Source organism: Callorhinchus milii, unplaced genomic scaffold (genome assembly GCF_018977255.1).
Source record: "Callorhinchus milii isolate IMCB2004 unplaced genomic scaffold, IMCB_Cmil_1.0 Scaffold19, whole genome shotgun sequence".
Taxonomy (NCBI): Eukaryota; Metazoa; Chordata; class Chondrichthyes; order Chimaeriformes; family Callorhinchidae; genus Callorhinchus; species Callorhinchus milii.
The window spans coordinates 1,364,185-1,388,563 of NW_024704760.1; the positions used below are offsets into that span (position 1 = coordinate 1,364,185).

Here is a 24,379-nt window from a genome sequence, read left to right on the forward strand (position 1 = left end):
CTCAGACAGTACTGGTCACTCACAGAGCAGGGCGGAGGCACAGAGTGGTACCCAACACCCAGTGCAGAGGGGGAGAAAAGCCCTCAGTATCCATGTTTGGCTCAAGCTTACTGTGCGCCATGACAACGGCACATTATGTGGCCTCCACACACGCGTGCACCCTCTTGTACCTCGGCCCCACAGCTGAGAACTGGCGATTCAGTGAGAGTGGGTGTTCGACTTCACTGGCTTCACTGACTATTCATTGCTTCAGCTGCAGAAGCTGCAAGTGTGGGCTTGACGTTCTGAAACAAAACTAAAGTAGGTTCGCCTTTGTATAAAACATGACTGTCGTTCATACCCCCGCCCCCACCTGAAACAAACTGACAATCTTTCTCGATGGCGCTGACTGTTTCCCCCCTCCCTCCCCCGGATCGTCACTCCATGCGATCGGAGAATTTGGGTGCCGTTCACAGACACCAGTCTGTAACTCGCACCCCAAGATCTGTGGAGTCCCTGTAGCTCAGTGGTTAGAGCCCTCGCCTCGCAAGCGAGAGGACCCGGGTTCAATTCCCGGCTGGAGCGAACCGTTAGGAAAGTTTCCTTCCTCCACACGCACACGCCTCTGTTTACCTAGCAGTGAGCGGGAACCTGGTTGCTAGTCGATTGGCAGATTGCTTTCCGGGGGTAATACTTCCTCCAAGAAACAAAATGGGATCACTCAATCCAAGACTGTTTTGTGGGACGCTGCTGTGCGTAATTGGCTGCCGTGTTTCGCTCATAAAAATACAGTTGATTCACTTTATACTGTATCCTGTGAAGCGCTTTGAGACGTCTCAAAGACGTGATAAGGCGCGATATCAAATGCAAGAATTATTATTATATCATAGGACTTAATTCCACATCTGTTATTCCACCCCTCCTGGAGATGGTATATAATATGACAGACTCCACTTACACAAAGCATAGTGAAAATCAGCTAAACCGTTGCAGAATCATTCAGTCCCAACAGTTTTGCAGCGAGGAATTTAGTTCCGGCAAAAGTGATAATTTCTCGGGGGAGATTTGTTATTTGTACAATAGCGACATGTGGTTTCCATCAGTCGACATCTGGAAAAGTTACATAACAACAAAAAAATTCCAGTATTGGATATTGCAACGCTCCTGGAAATGCCGTGAGATTGTTCAAATTTACTCTGGGTGCCTGTCCGCTGTGGGATAAACTCCAGGGTTCCACTGCTGAAATAATAATAATAATACGCCTTACAACAACAACAACTTGCACTTATACAGCGCCCTTCACAATATATTGTCAAGTGGATTGACTGCGTATTTCATGGACGAAACGTGTCAGCCATTTGCGCACAGCGGATGAGGCAGGAGGGAGGCGGTGTGCGAGGGCACGGGAGGGAGCGGGCAATGGGACAAGGAAGCATTTGTATGTCACAATGCAAAGATTATTATTATTATTATTTGCATTATTATCTCTCGGCACTGTGTCCTGCGGGCTCTGGTTCCATAGACATCTCTCTCACACGCGCACGCACGCACACACACGTTAGACGTGGGCAGTGTGACTGTCGGGAATATGTAGCCTTTAGAAATATGGAGCGTACAAAGAACATCTCAAAGAGCTTTACAAGTGCTGCCCAATCGACTCATTTATTGGTAAACAAACATGCCGGGCAGTACGGACGCGCAATCAGCCACATGGTGAGCAAGTGATTTATCGGAGGGATTGTTGGCCAGGACACTGAGGGAACAACACAGCGGGATCCTTTAACATGAGACCTGGGCTCAAAAGTCCCTGTCTTGGGGGCCTTGAACCCACAACCTCTGACAAAAGCTGCCCAATTCATCAGCATAGAATCATCCAGAGCGCACGTGACTTCCTGTGGTTAAGGTGGCTGGGGTCACGTCCAGTTGGTTAACAAATGTCCCCCTGCCCAGCCCCCTTCCCCCCCTGCCCAGCCCCCTTCCCCCTCTCCCCAGCCCCCTTCCCCCTCTCCCCAGCCCCCTTCCCCCTCTCCCCAGCCCCCTTCCCCCAACCTGGATAAGAGTTTAAAGCACTGAAAAGGGCTCCAGGCTACGTTCAGCCCACAATGGCCCAGGAAGAAAACTCATGTCCCTCCTCCCACCCCCCCACCGATTCGGATTAAGGGAGAGAGAGAGGAGGGGTGAGGGTGGGCACGAGAACAATATAGGGGCCTCAGATGTACCGTCTGTCGTTGCCATGGGGGCTGTTGGAGACAGACCAGCTGGCTGCTTGCATTGTGCAGAGGTATTGAAGGTGATTTTGCGAGCAGCATAAATACATACATACATACATACATACCATCTGTATTGGCCATACATTAGCAGCTGTTGGAAGATCGATAGCCATCTACATAGGAAATTACCCGGCTCCAAAGCCGGCCGGTCCCTGTGTGGTGTGTCACGGGTCACAGGACCCGTGAACAAGGCAAGAACCTCAATTACACGCAGGAGGGGCTGACAGACTGACTGACAGACAGACAGATAGACAGATAGACAGACTGACTGATGACTGACTGACTGAGGAGGAGAAGGACAAGTGGCCCCGGCACATGTATATATTAATACCAACTGGGGTGGGATGGCCCACACGCCGTTTGCTCCGTCACTGGAAATAATTGGCAGCTACAAGATAGAACCCTGCTCCCTCCCTCCCTCCCTCCCTCCCTCCCTCCCTCCCTCCGTCACTCTGTCACTGCGGGGGAGGGGGTTGGGGTGGGGGAGGATGGGGGGGTGGGGAGAGAGCTGCAGAAGCGCTCCGAGACGCTGCCCCGAATGAAGAACGCTATATAAAATGCAAGTTGTTGTTGTTGTTGCTCACTGCTTGACACAATCCTAACCAGAGCCATAGGTGCCCAAGGGCCAGGTGGGGGCCCCAAGGCTAAGGTAGATTCCGGGGGCTGTGCGTGGGGCTGTGCGTGGGGCTGTGGGTGGGGCTGGGGCTGTGCGTGGGGCTGTGCGTGGGGCTGGGGGGGGTGGGGCTGTGCGTGGGGCTGTGCGTGGGGCTGTGCGTGGGGCTGTGCGTGGGCTGGGGTGGGGTTGTGCGTGGGCTGTGCGTGGGCTGGGGGTGGGGTTGTGCGTGGGGCTGTGCGTGGGGCTGGGGGGGGGTGGGGCTGTGCGTGGGGCTGGGGGTGGGGCTGTGCGTGGGCTGGGGGGGTGGGGCTGTGCGTGGGGCTGTGCGTGGGGCTGGGGGGGGGTGGGGCTGTGCGTGGGGCTGTGCGTGGGGCTGGGGGGAAGTGGGGTTGTGCGTGGGGCTGTGCGTGGGGCTGGGGGTGGGGTTGTGCGTGGGGCTGTGCGTGGGGCTGGGGGGGGGGGTGGGGCTGTGCGTGGGGCTGTGCGTGGGGCTGGGGGGGGTGGGGCTGTGCGTGGGGCTGTGCGTGGGGCTGGGGGGGGGGGCTGTGCGTGGGCTGTGCGTGGGGCTGGGGGGGTGGGGCTGTGCGTGGGGCTGTGCGTGGGGCTGGGGGGGGGTGGGGCTGGGCGTGGGGCTGGGCTGAATTATCCCCCCCTCCCCCACCACACACACACACACACACACATTTCTTTTGAGGTGAAACATTCTCACGTCACGGATGGGAAGTTGGAACCAGGAACAGCTGATCCCAGTCGGAGCAGATTGCGGAATCTTTTGGCAGTGCGGTTACCACATCAACACCCGGGCACGAGCTCCAGACTGTCTCCCTGCTGGAGCTCAGGTCACCGCCTCTCTGTCACCGTCCCAAGTACAGCCGTAAATAAACCCTGGTGTAACTCGCTCGCTCCATTCACAAACACAATCCCTTCCCCCCCGTCCCCCATCATCCCTCAAAAAAAGAAGCAGTTCCCAGAATATACTGTAAAGTGTAGTTACTGCGTATTTTGTGGACGAATTGGCAGCCAATTAATTACCCACAGCAACATCCCACAAACAGCCGTGGATTGAGTGACGGCAGTTTTTTTTTTGAGGGATTATTACCTCCTGGAAAGCGATCCCCCAATCGGCTAACAAGCGGGTTCCCATGTACTGCTGGGTAAACAGACGTGTGCGTGCGCGTGCGCGCGCGTGCCGTAAGGAAACTCTCCTGAGGCGTTGCAGAGTATCCCCTTTAACACCGGCTGAAACTGCAAGAACTCGCAGCCGAAGGCGACCGATGTGAATGGGTGTTAATGAGAGTTTAATCGATCGGTTGTCGTTCAATCGCACAATGCGATATCCTCCCGGCGCTCGCTAACCCGAGTGACTGACAGCTTCGCAAAGCTGCTGCGCTCACCGCCTGATACTGATCAGGTGCGAGGCTCCGCGAAGTTGCTCCTAATCCGGGCTCAGTCTCGCTCCTCCATCAGTGAGCGTCGTTCCCCCCCTCCCCCCCCCCTTCCACCCCCAGTTAATGAGATTCACAGCAATTCTGAGGGGCTGCAGTTTCCTGACGTGATACAATCAGGAAATGGGGAAGCAGCAGGCGGCGAGTGTACTGCAAACAGGCCTTCTGGATCACAGCCGTGTCGTGCCACACCGCTCACTCTTAACCGGCTCACTGCCATTCAAACGAGGGCTCACATCATCATAAAGGAGATACATTAAAGCCCGTCTGTTGTACCTAGCTGTAAGTAGGGTTATTTCGGGGTTTTTTTTCGGGGTTATAAAAATCGCTTTTTTAAAAAAAAAGCAGTCACTCAATCCGCGACTGTTTGTGAGGCGCTGCTGTGCGCAATTGGCTGCTACGTTTCGACCCACGAAATATACAGTCAATCCACTTTACAGTATATCCTGCGAAGCGTTTTGAGACGTCTCAACGACGAGATAAGGCGCTGTATCAAAAGCGAATTGCTTAGAGCACTAGCGAGAGGACCTGGGTTAGATTCTGCTTCACGCTTAATCCAAAGGGTGGCACCTCCGACAATCCATCGCCCACCCCAACCCCACCCAGCCCTTCATTCACTGCGTTGGGGCTATGCAATATTTGGAAAGAAAAAAGCCAAACTAAACATAAGGGAAGAATTGGAGAAAGATTACAAGGACATCGCTGGGAACCATTACCACAGAGAGCCCTGTTCACCATTGTTCTCCAGTTGTATTAACGTTGCCATGTGTCATTCACTCCACAGGCCTGCGTTTGACTCGCGGTTTCTGGAAGAGCAACTCAGGGCTAGGAATGGGCATCAATGGGGATTTCACAGACACATAGTAAACAACAGAGGATAATGTGTTGCCACAGATCTCATACTGTGAGGATATTGCCAGCGCCAAGATTCTGAGCTGAGCTTTCGAATGAATAAGGGACAAGGGAACCTTGGGCCAAAAAGATGATGAAGCAGCTTCATTATACCAGCCCCCAGCCCCTGTCCTCACTACCCCAGCCCCTACCCAGCAATAACAACGACGACAACTTGTGTTTATACAGTGCTTTTCAAGTCGCATCGCGGAGCCTGCATTCTCATCACAAAAAATCTTTGGGGAGCTTGCTGGAGGGAGTGCCGCATTATCAACATTAAATAATAATAATAATAATATAATGTAATCCTTGCATTTGATATAGCGCCTTCTCACGTCATGGAATACCTGCAGGTGGGGGTAAGTGAAGCTGGTGACCTAAGCACACTCTCTTCACCTCTCTCTCGATCCTCGAGTCTTGAACATTTTCCCTCGGCAACAACCGCAGAACAACAATCCCACAGTCGGCCAGTCTCACCTGATAATAAACCTCATCACGTCTCTCTTTCAAGGACTCCAAACCTCCCGCGCCCCCTCCCTATGAGTCATCCATCCTCCTCACTGACATTCAGCCACTCCACATCGCTCCAAACCTCCTCCATCTTATCCAGTGTTCCAGTCCCAAACATTGCGCCCACAGAGAGATTCCACACACACGTACTTGAGGGTCCACCGCCAACTCCTCTCATCCAGTTCACTGCCTCTCTGGCAATTTCTCTGCTGTGTGCAGAGCACTGTAACATCAGCCTGACTCAGCCCGAAACTCTCACCACTTTGGGTCAGACGGTTGCGGGTTCAGAGTCCGGGCTGACACTCCAACGCAGTGCGTGAGGGAACCGTGCATTCTCAGGGATATCGTCCTTCAACGACGACGGCAACAACAACACCTTGCACTTACACCGCGCCTTTCGTGTTCGGAGGACGTCCCAAGGCGCCAGACAGTCAAGGGTTTGCACCTGAGCAAAATTGTTCACTCAATCCACAGTCTGTTTGTGGGGACGCTGCGGTGCACGATCGGCTGCCGCGTTTCGCCCACAAAACCCACAGTCACTCCGCTTTACAGCGTGGTCAGGACACTGGGAGAGACAGAGAGAAACTCCCTTCTCTTTCCACATCGTCACAAGATCTTTAACGTCCACCTGGCAATACCGTATTTCCCGTAATAGTAACACTGTACTGTACATACTGTAGTAAAATACAACTCTACCGTATTTACACCAATAGCAATGCCCCTATACGTGTCAAGTGCAATTTTTTTTGTTGCTAAGATGTGTGTCTGACACAAGCGGAAACCTGTCACTATGGTTAAGAGAATCCAAACCAGGCTTCAAGTTCCACCTGCGTATGCCACCTACACACAGGTTGGCGAGAGCCAAGGCTTGGAGGCCCCAGAGTGTGCGTTGGGGTAACTGCTGGAGTCTGACCAGCTAAACCCACACACAGCTTGGCCACTGAGAGCGCTGTCCGGCCAGGCTTTCCCGTGGCTTGTCCAGCTAGGCCCCCTCTCCCTGTTGGTTAGGGCTTTGGCTGCAGGGTTAGGATTAGGAAGGATTCCCTGCCCTCAGTGACTGGTCGGCCCTTCCAGGTCCTGCCGATGAGCCAGGCCAGGCTGTGGTGTCATCAGCAGTGAGTGCCCTGGAATACTATGGACCTGCCTGGCTCAGGAACCAGACTAGAGACCATCACAGAGGGTTGACTAGGTTCTGACATTCCGTTGCCAGGCATGTCACCTTGGAGTCAGATCTAGAGCAAACCCGAGCATTAATTTTGCATTAATTATGCTCTGGCCAGTAGCTGCAGATCGATTAGAAATCTCTGGAAATCGAGAGACAGAAGGAGACCACAGACCCAGCCATCATCATCATCATCATCATCCCTGGATTTGATATAGCGCCTTATCACGTCTTCAAGGTACCTCAAAGCGCTTCACGGAATATACTGTAAAGTGAATTAACTGTATACATTTTGTGGGTGAAATGTGGCAGCCAATTGCGCTCAGCGGTGTCCCACAAGCAGTTTTGAAGGGAATAATTCCCCCTGGAAAAGGGATCCGCCAATCGACTTACAACCGGGTTCCTACTTACTGCTGGGTAAACAGATGGGTGTGAGTGGAGTAAGGAAACTTGCCCAAGGTTTCGCCCTGCCCGGCCGGGAATCGAACCCAGGTCCTCTCGCTTGCGAGGCGAGTGCTCTAACCACTGAGCTACAGGGACTCCACAGTCACGTACCAAACAGCAGGGTTATGCAGGAGATCGGTGAACACTTCCCTCTCAACACAACATTGTCAATGGCCCTCTCCATCAGCACCCACCACAGCACAGCCAGAGGCTCTCACACACAGTCAGTGAGACAGCGAGGCCTTGGGCCGGGAGCAGGTTACACACTCGACCTCTGCCTCATGGTACTGAGCACTCTCTCCTTGTCCCACCACATAGCCATTCCTTTACTGACCGAGTCACAATGTCCTACAGGCTGGTCTGAGGCTCTATCAGAGTGGGCAAGTCCCACCATCACCACCTCCCACTTCCCGACACACAGGCCCCCCCCCCCCACACACACACGCACATACATACACAAGACACATACACATGTAGATCCACAACACATATGCACGTACTCACAGATCATACATATACACAGCATACATATACACCATCCCCTATACACCCCACACCCCCCAACAAATACGCAAGGCACACACATACTAACAGAACACATATACACACACACACACACACTACCTGGTCAAGTCCACAACACAGATACACGCATTCATACACCCCCTCACCCAGACGCGCGCACCACACACACGCACACACATGCATGCGCACACACCACATACACACACACACACCACACACACACACATACACCACACCAAACACATACCACATCGCACCCACACACCCACACACGGTTTCTCTCAGTGGCCTGGCTAACAATCTCACAGATAAATCGGCCGCTCACTTCATAGCTGTTTGTGTGGACGACGCTGTATACTCGATTGGCTGCCGCGTTTCACCCACAGACAGTTATTGGACTTGACAGCAATTCCCAGGAAGGGCTTTGCCACGTTTGGCCAATTGGCCAGCGCTGTGTCACAGCACCGGGAATATTATCGCGGGGGACGTGAGCTCGGGCCTGGGTGCCTGCCCCGGCCTCAGCCTCGGAAATCTGGAGAAAACTGTCACGAGAGCGTGAGCTGAGACAGTGACTGCTCCGGAGCCCAGGTCAAACCAAACACACTGCAATCCAGGCCCATTTCAAGGGCACCAGGCCATCGACCTTGTGGGCATCTGGTCCTAAGGAGCGAGACGACCCAATTTCTACTGTCTCTGTGTCTCTGTCTCGCTCTCTCTGGGCTGTTCGTGGCTGACAATGCCAGATGTGGGGAAACTGACAACCATCACAGCAACACCCAAGAGTCACTTTGCCCCCTCAACATCCCAGAATTATCCTCATTAACCAAACCCTACACTAGTGCAATCTGATGTAACCTCCACAAACCACATACCTCTCTCTTGCTGTCTCTCTCTCCCTCCCTCCCTCCCTCCCTCGGTCACCTCTGCTCCTTCCCCCCCTTTTCATTCACAACCTCTTTGCCAATCGGTTTGGCAAACCTCAGAGGAATTATTTTGTTGGCTGTTAAAATATCCGTTTCCATCCACTCCCATGTTTTACTGCCACTCTCTCTCGGTCTCTCTCTGCAAAGGCCCAAAAACTGCCCACCCCCTCCCACCCCAATATACACATACATAGGCACACACATACACACATACACACATACACAAATACTGTCAATGTCATACTACAAAATGCAATTTGCATCAGCCCCAAATGCGGACGCACACACACACACACATATATATATATATTTATGTACACAAATAAATAAAAATGATAAGTGGGGAAATGAAACCAACACAAGACGGCGGAGGGTTTGGAGAGGAGGTGGAGGGGGTCAGGGGTCTGCTGTTACCCCCCATCCATCAAACAGACAGACACAGAACACCAACAAAAGTATTTATCCTTCAAAAAGGCTCAAAGTGAATCAACCTCCAGCCCAAGAATTGCTTTCTCCCCATCAATAAATCTCACTGTTTGCTAAGTTGTTATATTTTGCTTAGGATGGGGGTAGATGGGGGGGATGGGGAGATGGGATTGGGGGAGATTGGGGGGGGGGATGGGAAACGGGTGATGGGATGATGGGGGATAGATTTTGGGTGGGTGGTGGGGGAGGGGATACTGGGGTCGGGGGGGGGGGGGTGGGGGGGGGAGGGGATACTGGGGTGGGGGGGGATGAGGGATTCCCAGATCTCCACACCACCCTTCCCCCTTTCCCCTTTCCTCCCCACAGACGGGGTCCCAGGCTGGGAGGGAGGAAATGAGAGAGGGATGGAGAGAGAATGAGAGAGGGAGGGAGGGAGAGGGAATGAGGGAGGGATGGAGAGAGTGAATGAGAGAGGGAGGGATGGAGAGAGTGAATGAGAGAGGGAGGGATGGAGAGAGTGAATGAGAGAGGGAGGGATGGAGAGAGGGAATGAGAGAGGGAGGGATGGAGGAGGGATGAGAGAGGGGAGGGATGGATGGAGAGCGGGAATGAGAGAGGGAGGGATGGAGAGAGTGAATGAGAGAGGGAGGGATGGAGAGGGAATGAGAGAGGGAGGGATGGAGAGAGGGAATGAGAGAGGGAGGGATGGAGAGAGGGAATGAGAGAGGGAGGGATGGAGAGAGGGAATGAGAGAGGGAGGGATGGAGAGAGGGAATGAGAGAGGGAGGGATGGAGAGAGGGAATGAGAGAGGGAGGGATGGAGAGAGGGAATGAGAGAGGGGAGGGATGGAGAGAGTGAATGAGAGAGGGGAGGGATGGAGAGAGTGAATGAGAGAGGGAGGGATGGAGAGAGTGAATGAGAGAGGGAAGGGATGGAGAGAGTGAATGAGAGAGGGAAGGGATGGAGAGAGGGAATGAGAGAGGGAGGGATGGAGAGAGGGAATGAGAGAGGGAGGGATGGAGAGAGGGAATGAGAGAGGGAGGGATGGAGAGAGGGAATGAGAGAGGGAGGGATGGAGAGAGGGAATGAGAGAGGGAGGGATGGAGAGAGGGAATGAGAGAGGGAACCGCAGGATTGCGCAAAGCTTTCACCCACCGCAGTGCGTGTGGAGCGGCACTGGATGTCCTGTGGCTTTACCTGGAGATGTGAGTCCCTGATGTCTCCTCTTCTCTCTCCTCTTCTCTCTCTCTTTCTCTCTCTCCACGATTTCCTGCTCTCCTCCAGAGGCTGTTGTCTCTCTCTCCTCCCTCTCTCCCCCCTCTCTCCCCCCTCTCTACCCCCTTTGCTCGTCTCTGACTCTCAGACGCCGCATTAGAGCAAACAGCATCAACGTGCGCGTTCCTCCCCCACAATGCGCGTCCTCGCCCGCAGCATCCCCTGATATACAGGACCAGCCTCACCCCCCACCCCCTCCCCCCTCCCCCTCCCCAACCCCCCCAAACCCTCCTCACCCCCCACCCCCTCCCCAACCCCTCCCCACCCCCTCCTCACCCCCCTCCCCACCCCCCACCCCCCTCCTCACCCCCTCCCCACCCCCTCCCCAACCCCTCCTCACCCCCCATCCCCCTCCCCACCCCCACCCCCCTCCCCACCCCCCACCCCCCTCCCCAACCCCTCCCAACCCCCCAAACCCCTCCTCACCCCGACCCCCCTCCCACCCCCTCCCCACCCCCCCTCCCCAACCCTCCTCACCCCCCAAACCCCTCCCCACCCCCCAACCCTCCCCAACCCTCCTCACCCCCTCCCACCCCCCCTCCCCAACCCCCAAACCCTCCCCACCCCTCCCCAACCCTCCCCAACCCCTCCTCACCCCCACCCCCTCCCCTCCTCACCCCCACCCCCCTCCCCAACCCCTCCTCACCCCCCACCCCCTCCCCACCCCCCAAACCCCTCCCCACCCCCAACCCCCTCCCCCCAAACCCCTCCGCAATCTCCAAACCCAACCCCTCTCCACATCCCCAAACTCAAACCCCCTCCCCCGCAAACCCCTCCCCCCAAAGCCCCCTCCCCATGCCCAACCCTCTCCATCCTTTTCAACCCCCACCCCATCCCCAACTCCAACCCCGATCCCTTCCCCCCCAACCCCTCTCTTCAGGCTCTATCTACCTCAGGAGACCAACCCCCCCCCCCCCCACCCCCACACACACACCTCAAGCTAAATAATAATAATAATAATCCTTGCATTTGACTGCAGCGCCTGATCGCACCTTCGAGACGTCTTCAAAGCGCTTCGCAGGTTATACTGTACAGTGTAGTGACTGTATATTTTGTGGCCAAACACGGCAGCCAATTGCTCCCGCAGTGTCCCTACAAACGGTTGTGGCCCAATTTTTTTGGAAGGGATTATTACCCCCGGAAAGCAATGCACTAATTTGACTGACAACCGGGTTCCTACTGACTGCTGGTGAACAGAGGCGCATGTGTGTGTGCGTGTGTGTGTGTGTGTGTGTGTGTGTGTGTGTCTCAGTGTGTGTGTGCGTGTACATGTTTGTGTGTGTGTGTCTGTATGTGTGTGTATATGTTTGTGCGTATGTGTACGTTTGTGTGTATCTGTGTGTGTGTGTGTGTACATGTTTGTGTGTGTCTGTGTGTGTGTGTCTATGTCTGTGTGTGTGTGCACGCGTGTGTGTGTGTGTACATGTGTGTGTGTGTGTGTGTGTGTGTCTATATCTGTGTGTGTGTGTGCACGCGTGTGTGTGTGTGTGTGTACATGTGTGTGTGTGTGTGTGTGGGGAGTAAGGAAAGTTGCCTAAGGTTTTGCTCCCTGTCCCACCGCCCGGGAATCGAACCCGGGTACTCTGGTTTGTGAGGCGAGAGGTCTAACCCCTGAGCTACAGTTCTCCACTAAAAGTGACTGTGTGCTGGTTTTGAAATTTGCTCAAGTATATTTTGCCCAATCTCAGCAGAAGGAAGTTAGTTAGTTAGTTAGTCAGTTTGTTTGTTTGTTTGTGTATCATATCAATAATTATGTATATAAAGTGAATGCAGATATATATAATCGCTTGAAAATAATAATAATTTGGTCCCTCAATCCATGACTGTTTGTGGAGACGTCGCTGTGCGCAATTGGCTGCCCCATCATTTTGCCACAAAATACACAGTCATTACACTTTGCCATATGTCCCGGCGAAGCGCTTTGAGATGTTTCAACGGCGCAATGAGGCGCTGTATCAAATGCGAGGATTATTATATTATTATTATTTTTATTATTATTATTATTATTATTCTAATCCCCGAAAGAACATTAATCAGATGAAAGGGTTTAAGACTAAAAGCCAAAGCCAATCGCCGACAGCAAACTCCTCACACAGCACAGGGACCAGGAACATCATTGAATTACAGCCTTTAACCGTTCGTCCCCTGGAAGCCCATACAGTTATTGCCCAGAAAATCGAAGCGTTTTGATGCCAAAATAATAACCCTGTGCATAAAAATATTAATTTGCTCAGAAACGCCACACAATTCCCCCTCATTTTACGGTGATTTATGTTCATCTACGCGCGCGCGTGTGTGTGTGTGTGTGTTTTTTTTATATAATCTTTTGAACCCGGGTCCTCTCTGGCTTCCGAGGCGAGAGCTCCACAGAATCCATGGCCCGGGCAGGGACACGGGAGGGAAGGAACACAGCAGTGAATCACTGTCACAGCCCCGGCTTTGAGAGAGACGAGAAAACAGTTAATGAGACTGTTAAAGTTTTAAGTAAAGAGCAGAGGCAGCGGGGAAAGATCAAACACGGCCTGTGGAGTAGGTCACACAGCACTTATGTCCACTGGAGTTTACGGCCAATAGATCAAGACAGACGGCTCCATTGGAGGAGAAATGACCAACATTCATCAACTTAGCGCAGAAGTTAATAAAGGGACTTAAAAAGGAAACGTGTGCCGGGCGATGGGGTGGGAGCTGCGGAGCGGGACGGTGTCGGTGGCTCTGTTTAAAGAGCCGGTGCAGGCACGATGGGCCGAACGGCCTCCCTCTGCGCTGTAAGATTCTCGGATCTCCTCGGGTTCGATACAGCGCCTTATCATGTCTTCGGGAAATCTCAAAGCGCTTCACGGGACATACCGCAAAGTTTAGTGACTGTATAACTTGTGGGCGAAATTGCTGGAAGAGTGCAGAGAGTTTATAATATTAATAATAACAATAATCCAAGCATTTGATACGGCTCCTTATCACGTTGCTGAGACGTGATTAAAGCGCTTCACGGAATATATTGTCAAGTGGAGGAACTGTACATTTTCTGGGTGACCAGGGCAGGAAACCTGCGCACAGGGATGTCCCCACAAACAGCCGTGAGGTGAGGTGGGGTGGGGGGGGGGGGGTGTCGGGGGAAGAGTGTAGAGGGAAATGAACGGTGAGGGTACGGATTCTGACAGACGACTTGAGCGGAGACGAGGTGGAAGTTTAATGAGACAAACACAACATTAAAATAAAATAAAATAAAATAAAACCATCGTCTGGAGACGGCTGACCTTTTGGGGGACATTAAACGGCTTTAATTGCCAATCAGTTCGTCTCGAAACAAACCCCGCGACCGTTTTAATCTTCGTGTCTCTGACTGTCGGGAACTTCACTGAACGGTTGACAGTCAGTGTTAGTGGGGGGGGGGCACTGGGGGGGGGCACTGGGGGGGGGGCACGGGGGGGGTGCACTGGGGGGGGGCACTGGGGGGGGGCACTGGGGGGTGGCACTGGGGGGGCACTGGGGGGGGCACTGGGGGGGGGCACTGGGGGGGGGCACTGGGGGGGCACTGGGGGGGGCACTGGGGGGGGGCACTGGGGGGGGCACTGGGGGGGGCACTGGGGGGGGCACTGGGGGGGGCACTGGGGGGGCACTGGGGGGGGCACTGGGGGGGGCACTGGGGGGGCACTGGGGGGGGGCACTGGGGGGGGGGCACGGGGGGGGGGATTACAAGATGGTTCATGGCACATGGAGTTACTGACACGAACCACTGATGAGAAGCAGAATCCCAGGAACCAGAGCCCTCACTGCGGGTTCACTGACACTATAGCACAGCCCCAGAGGTTAGTCACTGACACAAGGAACCCCATCACCGACAGAGCAGTCAATACCACCAGTGAGGAACAGCAAAGAGGACATCCTCCCTCCATCCCTCCCTCTCCCTCCCTCCCTCCATCCCTCTCCCCTCCCTCCCTCCCCCTCTCCCCCCTCTCTCCCTCCCTCCCCCTCTCCCCCCCTCTCTCCCTCCCCCTCCCCTCCCCCTCTCTCCCTCCCTCCTTCTCTCCCTTCCCTCCCTCCCCCCTCTCCCTCCCTCTCTCTCTCCCTCCCTCCCTCTCTGGAGGTAGGCACTGCCTCCCTCAGTAAACAGGAGACTGGTTTACGGGAAAGTGCTTTCCTGGACTGCAAATGAATTCCTAAATGAATAATACATCTCTCTGTGATCTGATTCTAACTTATTAATGTCTCCTCCTGCAGTTAAACAGCCATCTGTGAGGTTGTCAATGGGGAGAAAACAACACTGAGACACTCTCGATCTCAGCAACAACAGCGACAAATTACATTTGTATAATAATAATAATAATAATAATAATCCTTGTTCTGGTATTCTGGAGGAATGAGATCAATTTAGGATTTTGTGTGCGTGTCACATTAAATGATAATTAATATCTGGTGCTCTCTTTAGCAGGAACTCTCCCTTGGTCGTAATAATAATAATAATAATCCTTGCATTTGATATGGTGCGTCCCAAAGCGCTTCACAGAATAGACTGTAAAGTGAATTGACCGTATATTCGCGGGCGAAACGCGGCGGCCAATTGCACACAACAGCGCCCCCCACAAACAGCCGGGGATTGAGGGATCAAATGACTATTTATTCATCTTGAAGGGATTATTGCGAACAACCAGGTTCCTCGTTACTTGGGGGGGAAACAGAGGAGCCTGGAGCGTGGAGTAAGGAAACTTGCCTTAGGTATCGCGGTTCCTTACTCCACGCGCCTCTGTTTACCCCGAGGTAAGCGGGAACCCGGCTGTTAGTCGGTAGGATTGTCACCACACACCGTGGATTGAACGTGACTGATTTATTATTGTTTGGGAGGGATTATTATTATTATTATTATTCGTGGAGTCCTGTAGCTCAGTGGTTAGAGCACTCGCTTTGCAAGTGAGAGACCTGAATTCAATTCCAGGCAGAGGGTGAAACCTGGGCAAGTTTCCTTACCCCACACAGAGCCTAATAATAATCCCTCCAAAACCAAAAACAATAATAAATTGGTCATTTTCAATCTACGACTGTTTGTGGGACATTGCTGTGCGCAATTGGCTGCCGCGTTCGCCCACAAATATACAGTCAATTCACTTTACAGTGTGTTCTGTGAAGCGCTTTGGGACGTCCTCCCGACGTGAACAGCGCTATATCAAATGCAAGGATTATTATTATTATTATTATTATTATTAAGTGGTTTCCAGATTCAATGCAGAGTTTGAGGGCCAAAAGGCGCAGTGGATGAATGGCCGATGTGTGGTGACGACCTGCCACCTGGTGGAGACCGGTGGCACTGCAGCACGTGGGGCGAGAACAGCGCCGCCCTCTGGACGACAGTTTGTACTGCGGTCCCAGGAAAAAAAAACGCAGAGAGTCAATTAACTGAGAGAGTAAAAAAGGGAATCACATAGTTCAGAAGTCACTGCGGTAAAGGTGTGGAGGTATTAGATTAAAAGGTCTATTAACCTGACGGAGTGGGCGAATGGCCTCTCATGTTTCCATGTCGGCTAATTTAAAGAATAAGAATCCTGGCATTTGATACAGCACTTCATCACGTCCATGAGACAGACGTTCCCAAAGCTCTTCACAGAATATATCGTAAATTAGATTGACTGTGTATTTTGTAGGTGAAATGCAGCAGCCGATTGCACGCAGCGACGCCCAGAAACAGTCGTGGATTGTGTTTGGTTTGGGGGATTGTGACCCCCGAAAAGCAATCCGTCAATCGACTAACAAACGGATTCCTACTTACTGCGCGGTAAACAGAAGCACGTGGAGTAAGGAAACGTGCCTAAGGTTTCACCCTGCCCGGGAATTAAACCCGGGTCCTCTCGTTTGCGAGGCGAGGGCGCTAACCACTGTGCCACAGGACTTTACATTTTACCAGGTTTGCAAACTGCTGTACCCGAGGGATTCAAAGCATCTGTTGCAGTCATGTCCATGAGATCCAGTTAGTCAGTATCAAAGGCCTATAATAAAATGGGGAATTCATTGTGACACAGATGATCCTCCAGTTCTGGCCAACAGCTGCAATGCTTTAGGCAGTTGCATGCAATACGAGCTGTCGTCCAGACAGTGTCCCCACCACATGCTGAAGGTGGCAGAACACACACCACACACACACACACCACACACCACACACCTGGAACCGATCCAATCTCCAACCATCAAACTCCTGAAAATGAAATCTGGAAATAAAGCACTTGATCTGGTTTAGGTTTCCAAAGGTTACAATGCGAAGCACTCAAACCCGTCTGCTGTTCCTGCAAACACACCACACCAGCGTGAGGCCCGACCCTTAAAAGAATGAGTCAGAATGAGCACTGAATATCAGTTATTAATTTTATGGAATGCAATAAAATGAAGTGATGGGAATTCTCTTTATTACTTTGTCAGAGGTGCCATAGGACCTTGGTTTAATACCTTATCTGTAGGTCCTATTGTGCTCTGTTCAGGCGGATGTTAAAGATCTCATAGGAACAGGAGAGGCCATTCAGCCCTTCGAGCTGAATTAGATCACGGCTGATCTGTATCCCAACTAATCCTTTCAATTCCAAGTTCCTGCTTTCTCTCCATATCCCTTCATCCCCAACAATCTATCAACCTCACTCTTGAAGGTGTGGATGGATCCAGGAAAGGATCTCAGGGCACTATTGGAAAAGTCGAGGGCAATTGGGATATTCTTGGGTTTCTGCGTGTCCACCTGACTGACCCAAAAAAATTAGACACACACCTGGTGAGGAAGGAGAACGGAGGGGACGGGGAAAGAGCAGGCGACTGGGGTTAGGGCGAGAGCTCCAGTCTGGATCTCTATCCCACAGTCCCTCTGCCTCGCTCCCTCCCACACCTCCTTCAAGGCCCGTCTCAACACCCTCCTCTCTGACAGTGCCTTCGGCCACTCTCCTACCCCCACCCTCCCTGCCCTCCACCCCCTCCTGATCCCGACCTCCAGCTCGGGAACAAATCCCTGACTGTCCAGCCCATTGCCTTGGGACGTCCTCCCGACGTGAAAGGTTCCGTGTAACTGTAATGTGTTGCTGTTGTTGTTGAGTGGTGTAGAGTGACGGTTGGCTGGTGAGCTTCGGCCTCAGTTCCTGGCTTAACTGGGTCTGATCTGAGGAGCAACGTGGGGTGACTCAAACCTCAGCTATGCCGTTGCTAAGGGGACAGAGCGAAAGCTGAAGCGAATATGTAAAACGGGGAGTTAAACACCTGTCACAGCGCTCCTCATTAGAGCTGACGTTTTTCTGTTCTCAGGAGAAGAAACTCTAAAACATTAACTGGAGACAGCAGCACTTTGTCTCAACATTTAGGTTCCTTTTGTCAGCTCTTGTTTCCTCCCTTTGTTGGCGCTCACTAACTACCTGCCCGAGAGCTTCCCCGCTCTGTCTCTCGCCAGGGAACGCACTGAGCTACGAGCCACGGCACGATGCAAAGCGCACAGTCACTACACCTTTACAGCGAATCCTGGGAAGCGCTTTGAGGCATCCTCCCGACGTGGGAGGTGTGTGTGTGTGAGAGGGGCTCGGATTATTATTCCATTATATATCAATGTGGGCTTTAAGATCAGATAATGTTTTGCTCGGGTCAGAGGTCTGGGCGGAGGGATTAAACGCCTCAGGTCACACATGTGAATAGAGGTTTTCTATACGGTGTTTGTAAAGGCCGATTAACACGTTAAAGTGGTTACTGTCACGAGCAGAAATCATTAACAGCCGCCCGTGCAGCACAGGTTCCCTTTCCAATGCGATGCGAGTGTCTGCTGTGCGCAGTCGGCTGCCGCGTTTCGCCCCCAAAACCCACAGCCGATTCACGTTACAGTATATTCTGTGAAGCGCTTTGAGTCGTCGAGGATTATCATTATTGTTATTATTATTAATAATAATAAGGAATGATGGAGAGGTTTACATTCGCAAAGTACTCGGTTCCAGAATCCCTCCGTTCAGACAGGGATCTCTCGGCAAATTACGACGCGTCGGTTTTTACAGCGATTTGATTCAAGGCGATTTTTATTGGTGATTAAACTTCCAAATTAACTCCTGCGTCGTGTTACCCATCGTGTTAACGTGCAAATAAAGGTGGAGGTGATAGGAATGGCTCCCGTTATAAGAAAGCCTCGAAACTTGTCCATTCTCGGGCTATAAATAACAGTTATAAATAAACAATCCTCCACATTTGATACGCCTGGAGATGTCCTCCCGACGTGAAAGGCGCTAGCGATAGCCCCCCCCCACCCACCCCCCAGTTCACTTCATGGCCATTTGTGGGACGCTGCTGTGATCACAGTCACTACACTTGACAGCATCTTCCAGTGAAACGCTCTGAGATGTTACGTGGCTATAACCACAGCGTGCACGGATATGGTGACATTTCCTCGCCGGGCCTGAAATATCACTGAATAAATAACCGGAGGGGACTCGGAGCACATCCCCACTCACCCGCTGCTGGAATAAAGGATTCCTATTCGCAGACCTTCACAATGTGCGTTCAAGCCTCAGGGAGGCAGCAGCTGCTGTTAAGACGGTGGATTATACAATGTCCCCAGACACACAGGCGACAATTTACCTCCTTCCTCCACCGCCCACCTCCCACCCACCCACCCCACCCACCCACACCACCTCCCACCCACCCCACCCCACCCACACCACCTCCCTCCCACCCCACCCACACCACCTCCCACCCACCCACCCCACCCACCCACACCACCTCCCACCCACCCCACCCACCCACACCACCTCCCACCCCACCCACCCACACCACCTCCCACCCACCCACCCCACCCACCCACACCACCTCCCACCCACACCACCTCCCACCCACCCCACCCACCCACACCACCTCCCACCCACCCCACCCACCAACACCACCTCCTTCCCACCCCACCCACCCACACCACCTCCCTCCCACCCCACCCACCAACACCACCTCCCACCCACTCACCAAGTCCTACGTCTTCTCACCTTCCTCAAAGCTGAATAACACATGACCAGTTGAGACCTCGCAACACAGAAGGGAATGAGCTGTGCTTCCTGAGAGCGAGAATGTACTTATGACTCGGTCTTAAAATGCTAAAACGCCGTAAAGTTGTGGATTGTTTCTTCGATCCGTTCCTAAACTCGTCCCGACCTTTGGGTGAGACGTTAAACCGAGCTCCGCCTGCGCCTGTTCAGGCGAACGTTGAAGTTAATAATAAATAATAATAATAATAATCCTGGCGTTTGACACAGCGCCTGATCACATCGTTGATCAAAGCGCTTCACAGGATACACTGTAAAGTGAAGTTACTGTGTATTTTGTGGGTGAAATTATGTGTGTTTTACATTGCCACATACAATTAGTTTGTAAATTATAAATGAATAATTTGTTCTTATTGTTCTCATCATCATCATCATTATTATTATTATTATGGTACAGACAGCTATTTGGCACTTAATATACAAAGAGCCCATCGGCTTTAATAGAAGATTACACATGAACAAGAACTCTAATTAGAAAATTATTGTGGCTCAGATCCGCATTAATTGTCATTATTCGAAGACGTGAAGGGGAGCTATATCAAATCAAAGATTATTATTATTATTACTGTTACGAACAGCACCATTCCCCACCCAGGAAACAAAATAAAATCTGGGATGACGAAGCCAGAAGAAAAACATAAGAGCACAGAAGCGAGAATGTGTCTGGGCAGCCACTCAAGGTGCGTTGTCTCGGAACACGATGGAGAAAAGAAATAGTCCTTAGGAACTGCGGGAATGCAGAAGGCACATTGATTAATTCGGGCTCCGGGGCGAGGCTGCATCCATACCTCCCACGGGCTCCATTACTCAGGATGCCATCACTGGTTGCCATACATCAGCTGCCGTCAAAGCTCCTGCAGCTGTCACCGCAAACCGTCTCGGAGGAAAAATTCTTCCTCGGCTCCCGGCTCCACCTATTGGATTTCCCTGCGCTGGCTGGCGGGGCGGCTCAGAGCTTGGCCCAGCATCGTGGGGATTGGGTGGGGGGGGGGTGGGGGGAGATAGCTCACCCCTACTTCTCTCTCCCATACCCCACCCCCCCCACCACACCCGCCTGCACCTTCTCCGCTCCCCCCGCCTCTCCCCCACCCACCCCTTTCCACCTTCTCCCGTACGTGTGGTGTGGAGTATGGAAGTTGCCCAACGTTTCTCCCTGACCCGCCCGGGAATCGAACCCGGGTCCTCTCTCGCTTGCGAGGCGAGGGCTCTAAGCACTGAGCTACGAGCCTCCACTCTCGAGCCCCTCTCCTCAATTTGGAAGCCGGTTCTTTTCCCTTTACAACAGGGAATGCGGATTGAATCGGCTTCAAAGTTAAAGCTCGGGTCCACCGCTTGCCTGGTCCTGTTTCTCTCTGAAACGAAACTCTGGGAAAATAAGAGCCAACGGGAACCCAGATAGAATTCCTGCCCCTTTCAGGGGAATTTTCAGCTCGAAAATATTGACGCAATAAAACCACAGCCCATCCTTAAGAGGTTGGATCTTCTTTTGCTCCAACGCGAATGCACGGTTGGAACGCTTTCGAGCCCGACGGCTCGCGTGGGTCCAGCCGTGCGGGATTGGCACCGAGGTTAGTCAGAGAGATTTCCATCCCTTTTCGTATGAAACCTTTGCAGCGAGAGAAAGAGAGAGAAAGAGAGAGAGAGAGAAACTCCTTCATAAATTCCGTTGAAGACAGGCGCTAAGTCACGGCCGATTGTGTGGTTTCTGTCTCCCAGGACCGTGGGCTTGTCTCATTCATCACAGATTGGATACCTTGTTATTCAGATTGCCACGAAGGCATTTGCAAACCCAAGCAGCCGCGTAACTGATAGCTTTCTATATTTAACCAACTCTCACTCTCCTCATCAATAACTCCCGTGCCCCCAAGGTACCCAATCAGCTCAAGCTGCTGTTCCTGGCATTGCTCTGCCTGACGCACGTTTCACTTGGTAAACCGCCTCACCCCACACCCCCCCCCACCCAACCCAACCTCACCTCACACCCACCCCACCCCACCTCACCCCACAACACCGCACACTACCCCACCTCACCCCACACCCCCCCACCCCACCTCACCCACACCCCCCCCACCCAACCCAACCTCACCTCACACCCCACCCACCCCACCTCACCCCACAACACCGCACACTACCCCACCTCACCTCACACACACACACCCCTACCCCACCTCACCTCACAGCCCCCCACCCCATCCCACCTCACACCCCCCCCACCCCACCTCACCCCATACACTGCACACCATCCCACCTCACCTCACAACACTGCCCCCCACCCCACCTCACCACACCCCCCCCCACCTCACCCCACTACAACACACAGCACCGCACACTCTGAAATACTCGCTCTTTTCCCCCCACAAAACACACTGTCCCTACACTTTACAGTGTATCCTGTGAAATGCTTTCTCAGCAACACGATAAGGCGCCGGGTCAAATGCAAGGATTATTATTATACAGTGAGTGTGAGAAAGGAAGAGAGAGACGGGAGCACATGAGTGAGTGAGTGACAGCCAGCGAGTGAGCGAGCGAGTGAGCGAGTGACAGCCAGCGAGTGAGCGAGCGAGTGACAGCCAGCGAGTGAGCGAGCGAGTGACAGCCAGCGAGAGAGCGAGCGAGTGAGAGTGAACGTGTTACAGTGAGGGTGAAAGAGAGAATGTCAGTGGAAGCTGGAGAGACAGACAGACACACAGACACACAGACAAGGCCTAAGAGAAGTGTGATGTTTGTGTCTGGCAGGAGCAGATTGACTGTATTACTGCTCTCCCCCCCCCCCCCCACCCCATCCCCAGCCCCCGCGCTCCCACCGAGCAGAGCAAGGACGTCTAACAGCGTCCTGACTGAGACCACACGCAGCGTCACACATTAGCTCATTAGAAGGGTACGTGAGCCAACGCGGAAAGGAATGATGTAAAAAGGCGCACAATCCATCAAGGACTCGATGGAGCCATAGCCTCAAACCATCCCCGTCCCACGCTCAGCCTCCGCCCTCTCTGATCAAAGCCCTTTCAGAGAGGAAAAAAAGTTTAACAAGAAACCGGCATCTCCTGTGAGGCGACAATAAATAGAGGGAAAAAGGAAGCATTGAAATGATTGATGACGGCTGCGATGAAACGAAAAGCAATTGAGTTTTCGCGGCCGTCCGGTTAAAAAATTACACAGTGTCTCGTTCTCGTTTGCGGATGGAAATGGAGAAACAGAATGAGGAAACGCTGGGATACAGTCCTCCTGAAGTTTCTAATGGCTGTGTCATCGCGGCTGATGTGGGTGTCACACACTCGAGTGCGCAGGAGGTTGCACGGGGGAATTAATTTGTAAAGGAATGGAGGGGGTGAAGCTTCCACAAGAACGGGAGTTCGCACGGGTAGGTAGAGTTTTCGGGAGAGGCGGAGTTTGCACAGGGAGGCGGGGTTTGCACAGGGAGGCGGGGTTTGCACAGGGAGGCGGGGTTTGCACAGGGAGGCGGGGTTTGCACAGGGAGGCGGGGTTTGCACAGGGAGGCGGAGTTTGCATAGGGAGGCGGAGTTTGCATAGGGAGGCGGGGTTTGCACAGGGAGGCGGGGTTTGCACAGGGAGGCGGGGTTTGCACAGGGAGGCGGGTTTGCACAGGGAGGCGGGGTTTGCACAGGGAGGCGGGGTTTGCACAGGGGGAGGCGGGGTTTGCACAGGGAGGCGGGGTTTGCACAGGGAGGCGGGGTTTGCACAGGGAGGCGGGGTTTGCGAAGTGGTCGGTAATACCATCCTTATTTTTATTATTATTAAATAAATGATTATTATCAGTTTATTTTTTCCGGGGCAATAATCCCGCCCTGCCCCCCCCACCCCCCCCCCCGGCCCCCCCACCCCCCCAACCCCTCCCACCCCACACCCCCCTCCACCCAAAAAAATAATTGGCGTTCGCTGTGTCCAAACGGCTGCCGCGTTTCTGCCGCAAAGCAAACAGCCCATTCACTTTACAGTGTGTTCTGTGAAGCGCTTTGGGACGTCCTCCCGACGTGAAAAGCGCTATATCAAATGCAAGGATTATTATTATTATTATTATTATTATTATTACTGGCTCCAGATCTTCTTGCAACAGAATTGAATATTGCGACCTTTGCCGGGATTACACGGAACTTCAAGTGGATGCAAGTGCCGGGGAAATGAGAGGCAAGTCATCAGAGGCAGTATTCCGAGAGGTGCTTTGCTGTGTGTGCGCTGTGATAATCTATTTATTTTAAGGATCCATTTGAGCACTTGGCTCTTCCTCTGCACCGCAATAAATGAGCTTAATAAGATTTGAGAGAGAGCTTGCACCTTTAACTTCAGCTTCTACTAAATTAAAAAATTCCTGGGCGGTGATACTGATGGAAGGGGGAGAGTGTGTCTGTGTGTGTGTGTGTGTGTGGGTGCGTGTGTGTGTGTGTGAAGTGGAGTGACTGTGTATTTTAGGGGCTTTACTGTGGAGTGGGGTGTAATGACTGTCTTTGCTGTCTCCAGAGGAAGATGCTTTGCGCTTTAATTGTCTCCAATTTCTTGTTGGTTATTAATGAAGCTGTCTCTCATCTCACTTAGGTTTAAACGCGTCAAAGAACCAGAACCTCACAAGACAATAAAAGCCGTCTGGCTCGGCTGGTAGCGTTCTCCGAACGCAGCATCCAATTTGCGCTCAGCGATGACTCACAAACTGCCATGGAATGAGCGGCCAACTTGATTGTCGGCCAGGAATACCGGGAGAGAGAGATTCCCTTTAAAATAAATCCGTGTTTCAAGCCACAGTAAGTGGCTCTGTGCTGAACAACGCGGGTCAGAGCGCAACCTGAGTTTTTAAATTAATTTTGTTTTCCGAGGCCGGTGTTTAAGTTTTAAAAAACATCTTTCTTGAATATTAATTACATTTCTAATTAACTTTG

The 24,379-nt window shown here is 52.6% G+C and overlaps 1 protein-coding gene across 1 annotated transcript in view; it reads right to left on the reverse strand.

The window, feature by feature from the left end:
• LOC103182438 (neurofascin) overlaps positions 1–10,662 on the reverse strand; it is a 60,746-nt gene extending 50,084 nt beyond the window's left edge. The window contains exon 1 of the mRNA XM_007899459.2: positions 10,390–10,662. The gene's annotated coding sequence lies outside the window, so the exon portion shown is untranslated. The remainder of the gene's footprint in view (positions 1–10,389) is intronic.
• Between the last annotated feature and the right edge of the window lie 13,717 nt (positions 10,663–24,379).